At 44.0% G+C, this 10,395-nt stretch overlaps 1 long non-coding RNA gene across 1 annotated transcript in view; it reads right to left on the reverse strand.

Moving 5' to 3' along the window:
* The window catches only part of LOC140428060 (uncharacterized), a 76,761-nt gene extending 68,692 nt beyond the window's left edge, over window positions 1-8,069 (reverse strand). Inside the window, exons 1-2 of the long non-coding RNA XR_011948687.1 lie at window positions 7,780-8,069; window positions 6,900-6,967 (exon numbers count right to left, since the gene is read on the reverse strand). This is a non-coding gene — a long non-coding RNA (uncharacterized lncRNA). The remainder of the gene's footprint in view (window positions 1-6,899; window positions 6,968-7,779) is intronic.
* Window positions 8,070-10,395: the final 2,326 nt, after the last annotated feature.

Below are 10,395 nucleotides of genomic sequence, written 5' to 3' on the forward strand. Positions count from 1 at the left end.
TTTCTTTTGGCATGGAATATCAGCCACAAAACATGAGACATATCCACCAGCATTATTATTTCTTCAAAAAAACAATGAATATTTTTTATTCATATTCATATTAATACTAATAAAACATCCATAGAATCCCTACAGTGCAGAAAGAAGCTATTCAGCCCATTGAGCCAGCACCAACCCTCTGAAAGAATGAAAATGAATGAATGAAAATGAAAATCGCTTATTGTCACAAGTAGGCTTCAATGAAGTTACTGTGAGAAGCCCCTAGTCGCCACGTTCCGGCGCCTGTTCGGGGAGGCTGTTACGGGAATCGGACCGTGTTGCTGGGTGCCTTGGTCTGCTTTCAAAGCCAGCGATTTAGCCCTGTGACCAGTTAGTTGAAACAGTGTGCGACCCATCACAATCTGTGCCGATAATCGGTCAATCATACTGAAAAGTGGGATCAGGCTGGGTGGCCGCAATTTCAGCAGGGCAGACACAATAGGCCAGTGAACGCCTTCCGTGCCATCAACATTCTATGATTGCGTACAGAGTGGCAGTGACAGTGGATGATGAACTGTCAGATGCATTGAGATGTTGCCTGCTCAAATCTAAAAGGACTTCATTGAGATGGAGTTTGCGGCCACAATCACCATTACAGCCATTGGCAATGCTTTCCTTGCCCTGCTCCAAGGCTGCAGGTCTTTCAGTAATGTTTCACTGAGCACCTCCTTCGTGAAACAGAGATGTCACACACTGTTCCTGGCTTAGATTGATGTCGGAAAATTGCTCCCTGAAGATCCTGGTAGTTATGATCGGCGACACAATACTCATCTCCTGCCCTCTTCCTCCCTCTGTAAGAAGCTTATCCTATTCTGTGTCACCCCTACTCATCCTTCCCTGTCATGGTACAGGAAAAAAGGGAATAGAAACTACTGCAGCTACGACTGGGAGCAAGTGGTCTGAACATAACACTTGAAGTTAGGAACATGACCTTCACCACATCACACCTATTCGATGTAGACATCAGCAACTTTACGTTGCAATACAGCCTACAGGCCCTTCTACTAAATCTTCCGCGTCTAGTAGATACCAAAACGGCAACTAACTAGGTTGTCTTTAAATGACGCTGGTGGCGATGGGGTGTCCTTCCTGTTGTTAAATGTGTATGCAACCGTGCAGGATTAAGAGAGGGCATTCACTGGAGCTGGAGTGAAATCAATGTTACACACTCAGATCAAGATCCATCTACTTTGCTTACTTATGAAACACATTCCAAGCACCTATGTTAATGACATATCTAAAATGGCATCCAATGCAGCCCATTCCCGAAGTGCGTGCAGAGTGCAGATGCCATTTTGAACTTGAAACAACACAAAGAAAAAAAAACAGTCACAGTAACAGGTGCCCTTCATTAACAATATCCAAAAGTTTCTGTGAGCTAGCCCCTCTTTTTGTAAAACAGTCTGACAATTGATAGCTACTGTCAACCCATTTAATTTTTGCTATCTCCCCTCTGTCCAACATCTGCTTCAAACTTACGATGCCTATCCTTAACCTTTTTTCATTGACACATTTTGTAAAGTCCACATTTTCCCACAGAGATTTATTGTCAATGTGACATTCAATAGATATATTACCCAAATCACCGAATCCCAAAATTTCTGTCAATATCTGAGATATATAAAACGCCATATCCACCGCCTCTACATGGCTTAACATCTCAGCAGCCAAAGTGCTTTTGATCACTCTCCTTATTTTCTTTTGTTTCCCACACAAGAGGGCAACATTTATCATTGTTCCTCAAAAGGAAAATTATAAAATCTCCTGCGCTTGAAACCCCATCACATAAATTTGCATAGGACGCATCATTATAAACTATGAGTTTCAAGTGCCTACGGTCACCTAAAACCGGGATCCTCAAAACACACTCCTGCATTTTTAGTTTGACCAACGCTTTATTTGCTCTTATTATGTCTTCCACTTTGGGATCATTCATTTTTGTACTCAACCCTAAGACCACAAAACTCACGTCCGGTCTAGTCTGTCTACCTAACCAATTCAGTTGCCTAATTAAACTTCGCAGTTGCTCTTTTTCCATCTTTGAAACCATTGTGTCTTTTTGTGAAACCTGGCCATGACTAATTGCTATTGGGCTGATGCTTTCCAAATACGATTGCTGACGTAAAGTTGCCCCTAACTTAATCTGACTGATTTCCAGTCCAATATATTTAAATGCACCGGAAGCCTGACTTCCAACCCGGAATTCTTTCCTCAAACCAGAGATTACAATAGCTTTGAAATCACAAGTCCCACCCCACAAAAAATCATCGACATGCATCATAAAGATGCCAGAAAGATTTCCTTTATCGTGCCAGTAAAACATTGCAGGATCTGCTTTCAACTGGCAACAGCCTAACTTTAACAAAAAGAAACATACCAGATTCCAGACGCATCATTCAATCCATATACACATTTGTTCAACTTCCAGAGTACCTTTTCTGTCTTAGCTGGTTAGCTAAGGGACTGGTTAGCCCAGGGCTAAATCACTGGCTTTGAAAGCAGACCAAGGCAGGCCAGCAGCACGGTTCAATTCCCGTACCAGCCTCCCTGAACAGGTGCTGGAATGTGGCGACTAGGGGCTTTTTACAGTAACTTAATTTGAAGCCTACTTGTGACAATAAGTGATTTTCATTCATTTAGGAGGACAGAGAAAAATGTCTCTCTGGAGCTGATGCCCTGCAAAAAGGCAGCTTTTATATCCATAGATTTGCATTCCCAAGCCTTTGTGGCTAATAGAGCCAAGATGATCTTTAAAATAACCTTTCCTGCCGTAGGTGAATCTACCCTTAAATCCTGATCTTCTGTGGGATAGAGCTCTTTGTCCCCTATCCAGTACATCCGTGTATACCCCAAATTCACTCCAACTATGCAATTCTTGCTGTTTGGCATCTTTGATAACTTTTTCATCTAATTTATTGGAAGCCACCAAAATCTCACGAGCATGTGGGCTTCTACTCCTATTATTATTCGTAGTCTTACTCATGTTCCGAGATTTTGATAAACTACGTCCCCTCTCCCGCCTGGTATCTCGTTCTGTACTGCTACTGCTTGATCTTTCCCTTCTGCTGTGGGATGTCGTTTCAATAGTTCTCGACCTTTTCCTGCGGACCTGTTCACTATCCGATGTACTATCTGAACTGGCTCTACACTTCTGCGACCTCCATTTTTGAACTTAGCATTCCCAATCCATTGTCTTGACTCCCTCCCCTGAATGCTGTTCATTCAACCAATGTTTAAGCTTTCCAGTGGCCTTCCCTGTCTCCTTGCTGAGAAACAGTATCTGATGGCCGTACATTATGTCTTAAAGCTCTGCGAATTCTTTCAGAGACTTCTGCTTCCAAAAAAGCTTTTTTACTGCTATGTAATGCATTTAGATGCTCAACAAAGGCACAGCTAATTGTAGTCCCTAACCAAGCTGGAGGCTGGTCATCTAAAATGGACGGAATTTTAGGATTTCTACCAAAAATTGATAGGGACTATAGCCCCCAATCATCTGCAATGAATTCTTTGCATGTACCGCCCATTCTAAAGCTGAATTTAGCTTGTAGTTTGGTCTATCTGCCAAAATGTTCCTGGAGCATGTCATCCATTACCGCATGGTTTCTTTCACACACACCATTACTACATGGGCTTTCCGCAGCCGTATTCATAACTGTGATATTCACGTTTTCACACATATCCCTAAACTCATCATTAGCAAATTCCCCCCCATTGTCCGTTAGGAATTTTACCGGTGTGCCCATTCCTGTCCCTATCCATTTTTCCATGATTTGATCCAAAATTACTCTCTTTTCTTTACTTTGTAGTATTGTTGATTGACTAAATCAGGTTGCTAAATCTACAAAGTTCAAAATAAATATATTATTGGCTTTATCCCAGATCTTAAGGTCCATGGCCACAATGTTGTTAAAATCCCTGGCCAAAGGTAGGGTTACTATGTTGGTCGTGCTGGTGTCCTTCTGTACTTCCTACAAACTTCACAGCGATCACCTGTTCTATCAGTTTAGTATAGTCTTCATCCCTTACCCCTGCAACCTTTAATAAATTTTTCAGCCTCTGAGGAGACGGATGCGCAAATTTCCGATGCAGTTTTAATACAACAAGCTTTTTATCAGCGAAAGTCCCATTTTCAACTGCCATTAACACATCCTTAACAACTGTACTTGAAATATTATTTGTCAGTAATGGAATGCAATAGTGTCCCGATTGTGTAAATTGTAAGTCCACCGTCTTTCCAAAAACTGTTGCCTTATCCTGTTCCATATCCAGTTACATGTGTGCTTTCTTCATCGACGGTCTGCTCAGAAGTAAAGGTATCTCACTTGATACAATATCCGTGCTAATGAAATGATTCACTCCGGCAATATTGCAAGGGATCACCACTCTTTTCACGACTTCAGAGTATTATCATCCCCAAACCTGAAACTTGTGGAACTTTCAAATTCCTTAACCTTGTTACGATTTTCAGCATTCAAGGAGTCCAGGTAACACTTTAACCAGTCAATTCCACACACAGTAGATGTGCAGCCACTGTCCAATACGCACAATTGAAGGATTCTGCAACCAACACCCTCATTACTGGCGTAAAACTGCTTGTTAATAGGACAATGCCTTCTTTCTGGTCAATATCTTTTTCTGCTTCTGACTCTTCCCTGTCATGTGTTGCTTCAAACACTCTATTATAATGTGTTGGACTGTTGAAAGCATAATGGTATTGAGAGTCACATCAAAAACATCAAATTATCATACCTCGGGCATTTCTGAGGTTCATCTTCCTATTGTCGGTTCTAACTGGGTTTCTGTCTTCATAATTTCCGGGTCCCGATCTCCTTCTATAGTCTTGTAACCTGTTTGTAGCTGTGCTATTTCGCCATCCTGTTAGTAGTGTATCTTCCATATTCTGCTTTATTGCAGACTGACCTATTTGGGTCATCAGAGCCTTTTTAAAGCTTCTGTCATCTGATCGAATAAGGTATCGTTATCCGCAAACATAACTCCTGGCAAAACCAGGAGCCTATCCATGTTGCTCACTCTAGCACAGTCAAATAATTTAATGGCCAACACAGACTGTGGAAATTCCAGGTTGTGTTTCTGCAACCTTATATGTAGTCTGCCAAATTCCATTATATAGTCTTCCATGGAGAATTCCTCTATTTTCCAGAACCTATCAACATCTGACCATGCTTCATATGCACTTGACAAGTCATCCTTTTTATAAATCTTATCCATATAATGTAATAGAGTCTCCAGACCTTCTTCTGAGTCTAACACTTACAATTCCAGCTCAAAAAACACTATGCTTTGGATTTTACTGTCATAAGGTAGGGAAAGAGCCAATGCCATACTTTGTTTTCTCTTTCCCAAGGCAGTTACCTTTAGTCCACATAACTACTGCACTTCTCCATTGGTCGTATGATCCCTTTTCCGAAAATAAGGGGGTTTAGTCATATCCGGCCATCTTTATCCGAGGTTCAGCCATATATCTTTTTTTTTTCTTCTCACTCACTCCTTGGTTTGTTCTGTAAAAGTTATATCTTTCAACCCTTCTCATTTGCACAGCAACCATCCTCTGCTACCATTTGTTAGACATTTAGCTGCTGTTGTATAAAGAGTCAAAGTTTCTGCTCCTTTTCACAAACACCTTTATTTCACTTTAACAGACTCTGCACAAAACTCTATCTTCACATCACCTGACACAAAGGCCACCTGAAGCCTCTTTACATATCAGTGTCAATTATTGGACACTTAACATAAATGAGACAACTAATTGGAATGTCTCTTAAACCATTACTTAACAGGTCACACACCAATTCAGTGAGTGGAACTCTTTGCTGTTGCAGTACATCTCTGCATTTAGATGGGGCACTTGCAAAGATCAGTATCTGCAGTCATTTGGGCACTGTGCACAGATAAGCTAATTGGACAATGCCACATTTCCTCTCTTGGCAAAATAGCGTCAGTCACTCCCTTATGCAGCAGTGGACGGCAAACAGGGAGATATTAGAGATGTCGCCTGTTCCAGCCTAGAAGGATCCGAATGTGAAGAACTTCATCACCTCGACAAACATTTACCAACAGTCTGTCCCTGCCTAGCATGTCAGCCTGCTGGATCGGAGTGGCATATTTCAGTGATCACGTCCTTCGTAAAATGGAAATGTCTCATGCAGAGTTCCTTGCTGAAGCAGAGGTAAGAGAAATGCTCTCTCTATACTCTGGAAAAGGCCTCCGGCTAAAAATCCCGCTCCCTCTTCTTGTCCCTCTGTAGCAGATGTCTTATCTCTTGTGTTGTCCCTGCCTAATCTTCCTTTCATGCTGCAGGCCCAGGAAATGGAAATTGAACCCATGACTGGGTCAAGCAAGTGGTCTGTCCAGAATCCTTGAAATCAGAACTAAGGTCTTCACCATATGTAGCATTACTCCCTGACAATTCCAAAGGGGCAGCACGGTAGCCTTGTTGATAGCACAATTGCTTCACAGCTCCAGGGTCCCAGGTTCGATTCTGGCTTGGGTCACTGTCTGTGCGGAGTCTGCACATCCTCCCCGTGTGTGCGTGGGTTTCCTTTGATGCTCCGGTTTCCTCCCACAGTCCAAAGATGTGCGGGTTAGGTGGATTGGCCATGATAAATTGCCCTTAGTGTCCAAAATTGCACTTAGTGTTGGGTGGGGTTACTGGGTTATGGGGATAGGGTGGTGGTGTTGACCTTGGGTGGGGTGCTCTTTCCAAGAGCCGGTGCAGACTCGATGGGCTGAATGGCCTCCTTCTGCACTGTAAATTCTATGATAAACTTTAAACTGCCCTAAAAACGTACAGCACTTCGATAACCTCAACTAGAGCCATTAAAAATCAATCAGGAACTAACCTGAAAATGGTTGATTATCCTTTAAACAGCACTACTGTGGAACTGTTCCTGCCACTGAATGGGTTTGTCTGTGAAGAGAAGATATTAGCTGGAATAGCGAGGTTAAAACTGACAGTGTAGACATTAAATCAATGTTACTCACTGACTCGAGTTTGCAATCTGCTTACTCTGCATCCCTCTGATGTACGCTCTAACATCCATGCTAACACCTAACCAAAATTGCACCTGGAAGAATTTGTGCACATCAGGGACACCATTTTGGTACCACAACAGTACAGATGGCACCAAAACTATGGGAGCTAGGCAGCCACATTGAGGCCTTTAAGTACATTTTTAAGTTTGCTGTTTAAGCTAAATTCGAATGGGTTGGGGAACATAAGTTAGATCTATATTAACAAATGTTCTGCTGAAGTATGGAAATACATACGGAACAGGAGGATAAATATGGTGGAAGCAACTTTGTTTATGACCACACTGGGTGCTAATTAGGGAAATTACATTCCTTGGGCAAAGAGACTGGTGCTAGATTACATATTATGGTCAAGCACTGCCTCATTAGCTGTTTGGGATGCTGTCTTCAGTTTAAAGTTTCATGGAAATGAGAAGGTCTGTGCCAAAGGGACCAGAGTGAGATGTTAATATGAATGGTTCACATATGAAGGTACCTGACCTGCCACCAGCAGAAATGGGAAAATGCTGGCCAATGTACCGCGATTATCTAATACAGGCTGGCACGTTCCATTGGCTGAGTGTGGGAAACGCTTGGCTGGATGCGACACAGTATGTAAATGCCAACTACTAATACATCAGCAGCTGGGTCCAGTACAAGAAATTGATTACTTTACCAGTAATGCGAAGATAAAGAATCCCCTTCATTTACCTCATTCTTCTGCTCAGTGATAGTTGCTTTGTAAAATGAAGACTCCAGAGGCATTGCTTCTTATGCCAATTTGAGGTCGGAGAGTCTCTGTCTCTGATGGGTGGGAAGAGTGCACTTCAGTGCAGCCTCATCTGCCTGGCATCCTTCCATTGTGCTATAACTTACAAAAAGCCATCGGAGCCTGGTAGACATCGGAGCCTGTTAGACATCGGACCCTGGTAGAACAGGTTTTGATGGGCCCAGGAGGTGTGAAAGGTTGGGGGAGGGGACCGATACTGGGTGAGGTGTTTTCGAGAGGAAGTGGATGGGAGGATTCTGTGAGGAGGGAGGGACTCGATGGTAACAATGAGACGGGTGGGCCAAGCCCAGTGGGCAGGGCCTGGAGTTATGATGATGGTGGATAGGATGTGCGCCGGGGGCGGGGGGGGGAGGGGGGGGGGCGGGGGGGGGGGGGTGAGAGACCCCCGTTAAGATAGTTATGTGGAATGTGAGTGGTTTGTTCGAGAGAGGTTTTCACTGTCATCTCGGGGGTAGTGCTCGTGAATTTGGAACTAGAAGCCTTTTTCGGGAGGTCAGGCTGGCTCGGGCGCAGACGGGTGCGGGGGAACATGCTAACCTTTGTCTTGCTGATTGCCCGGAGGCGGGTCCTGTTGTGGTGGAGGTCGGCTTCTCCCCCTGTGACATGGCTTGGCGGGGGGAGCTACTTAAATTTCTTTGACTCTCGGGAAGGTGAAGCCTCAGCTGAAGGAAGTGTTTCGCAATTCATGGGGGCTGTTTATTATACACTTCCGAGAATTGGTTGCCATTGAACATTAGCGGGGGGAGGGGGGTTTGGCGGTACTGTTGTTTTTGGTTACACTGTTTACGGATTGATTGTTAATTTGTGTTTTTTAACCAGGAATGTACGGGTGGATGTTTTGGTCTGTATATTGCACAGGGGGTGGCTTGTGTGTGGGGGATTGTTATTGCATTTGTTTTTGTTTGTTTTTTCTTTGGTTGTTTCTTGATGAAAATGAGGAGAATAAAAAGATTTATTTTTTTAAAACTTACAAAATGCGGGGCTGGGTTTCTCCGAAATCCCAGCCAAGGGTTGACGCCGAAGTCAAAACTGGCACAAGCGATGCCAGTGTCAACGGGCCTCCAAGCCCAGTCATTCTTCCCTTCCTCGGGGGCTTGCACGGCGCCGGGGTGCTGTGTGCTGCTCCGGCGCCGAAAGCCGGCCCTACACAGCCGGCGCGGGTCCGCACATGCGCGCCAAGGCCGGCGCAGGTCCGCGCATGCGCGCCATGGCCGTCTCGGTGCCGGCCCCTGGGCGAAATGGCGGAGTACTACAGGGACCTGGCGCGGAGGAACATAGGTCCCCCCTGGAATGAGCACGCCCGCCGATCGGTGCCCCTGATCGCGGGCCTGGCCACCGTGGAGGGCCCCCCCCCCCCCACCCGGAGTCGGCTCACCCCCGCCTCCCCACCAGCCCCTGCAGTCAGAGCGCTGAGATCCCACCGGGTAGGACCACACATGAACGACGCCGGCGGGACTCGGCCCCCGACCGCGCCGGCGCAATTGACGCCGATTCTCCGGCGACTCAGTTATATCAGCTGAGTTCCTTAGATTGGCTGCTATCTCTCCAGCAACCCTGGATGCCGATTTTATGATGGGTTTGAACATGAGCTAATGAGTGAAAATTCGTTTAGAGGCATCAAGTCAGGATAAAAGAGGGTGGAGATGTAGCAGGATAGCACTTTGCCCCATTTTCTATTCGAACTGGTCATTTTACACTGATGCAATGAACAGCAATCTAGGCTTGTGCACCCTTGCCGCCGAGAATGCTGGCTGGGGCTATGAACCAATACTGGTGTTTTCCTTATCCATGGTGAGTTTGAGCTTGTATAGCCTCAGCATTTGTGAAAAATGCCAATTCCAAAGTCAAGTTCTGTTCCACTTGTAGTAAGTTTAGTCATATATATGGTTTTAGTGTAGAAATGAATCTATTTTATCAGTTGCAAAAGAATGAATGACAATTCAACTCTAAACTGGGAGAATAGGGAAGTTATTATGTGGTGTATTGTCATAAAATCTCATAATTGTTGTTTAAGATGACCTCAACTACTGAACTAAAGAGACTATCTCACATTTTTTGTTTTTGCTATGATTCAGGAGCAGCATTCTAACCTGACCCAAGTATAGAGTTTGCCCACATTCAGCTGAGAATAGCACATAAGATGAATGTAAAACAGTTGAGGTCTTAACTTCAATATTTCCTGTACAAAAATGTAATCATACACATTAATCATGGAATATGAAACTATTACTCTCATTAGGCTCTTGGCCCAATTTGATTCATGGACTAAGTGGTGGTAAATTACATTTTGCATGCATTCATTAACTGTTGAATAGGTGATTTAATTAACTACATATTTCAATGCACCAAAACATGCAGCAATGGAGACAATAAATTGGTTCTGGTTCCAAGATTTGGCTCCAAGTATTATACATTCCTATATAGAGTGTCAGTCCACTAACTAAACTGTAATCACATGGACAGTCGGTCTCTTGACCTCACTTGCTCTTGATCACAGATTTCAATGTCTGGGCTAATCCCGAGCTTTACTTTTGATT

This window comes from Scyliorhinus torazame, chromosome 8, assembly GCF_047496885.1.
Source record: "Scyliorhinus torazame isolate Kashiwa2021f chromosome 8, sScyTor2.1, whole genome shotgun sequence".
In the NCBI taxonomy this organism is placed as follows: Eukaryota; Metazoa; Chordata; class Chondrichthyes; order Carcharhiniformes; family Scyliorhinidae; genus Scyliorhinus; species Scyliorhinus torazame.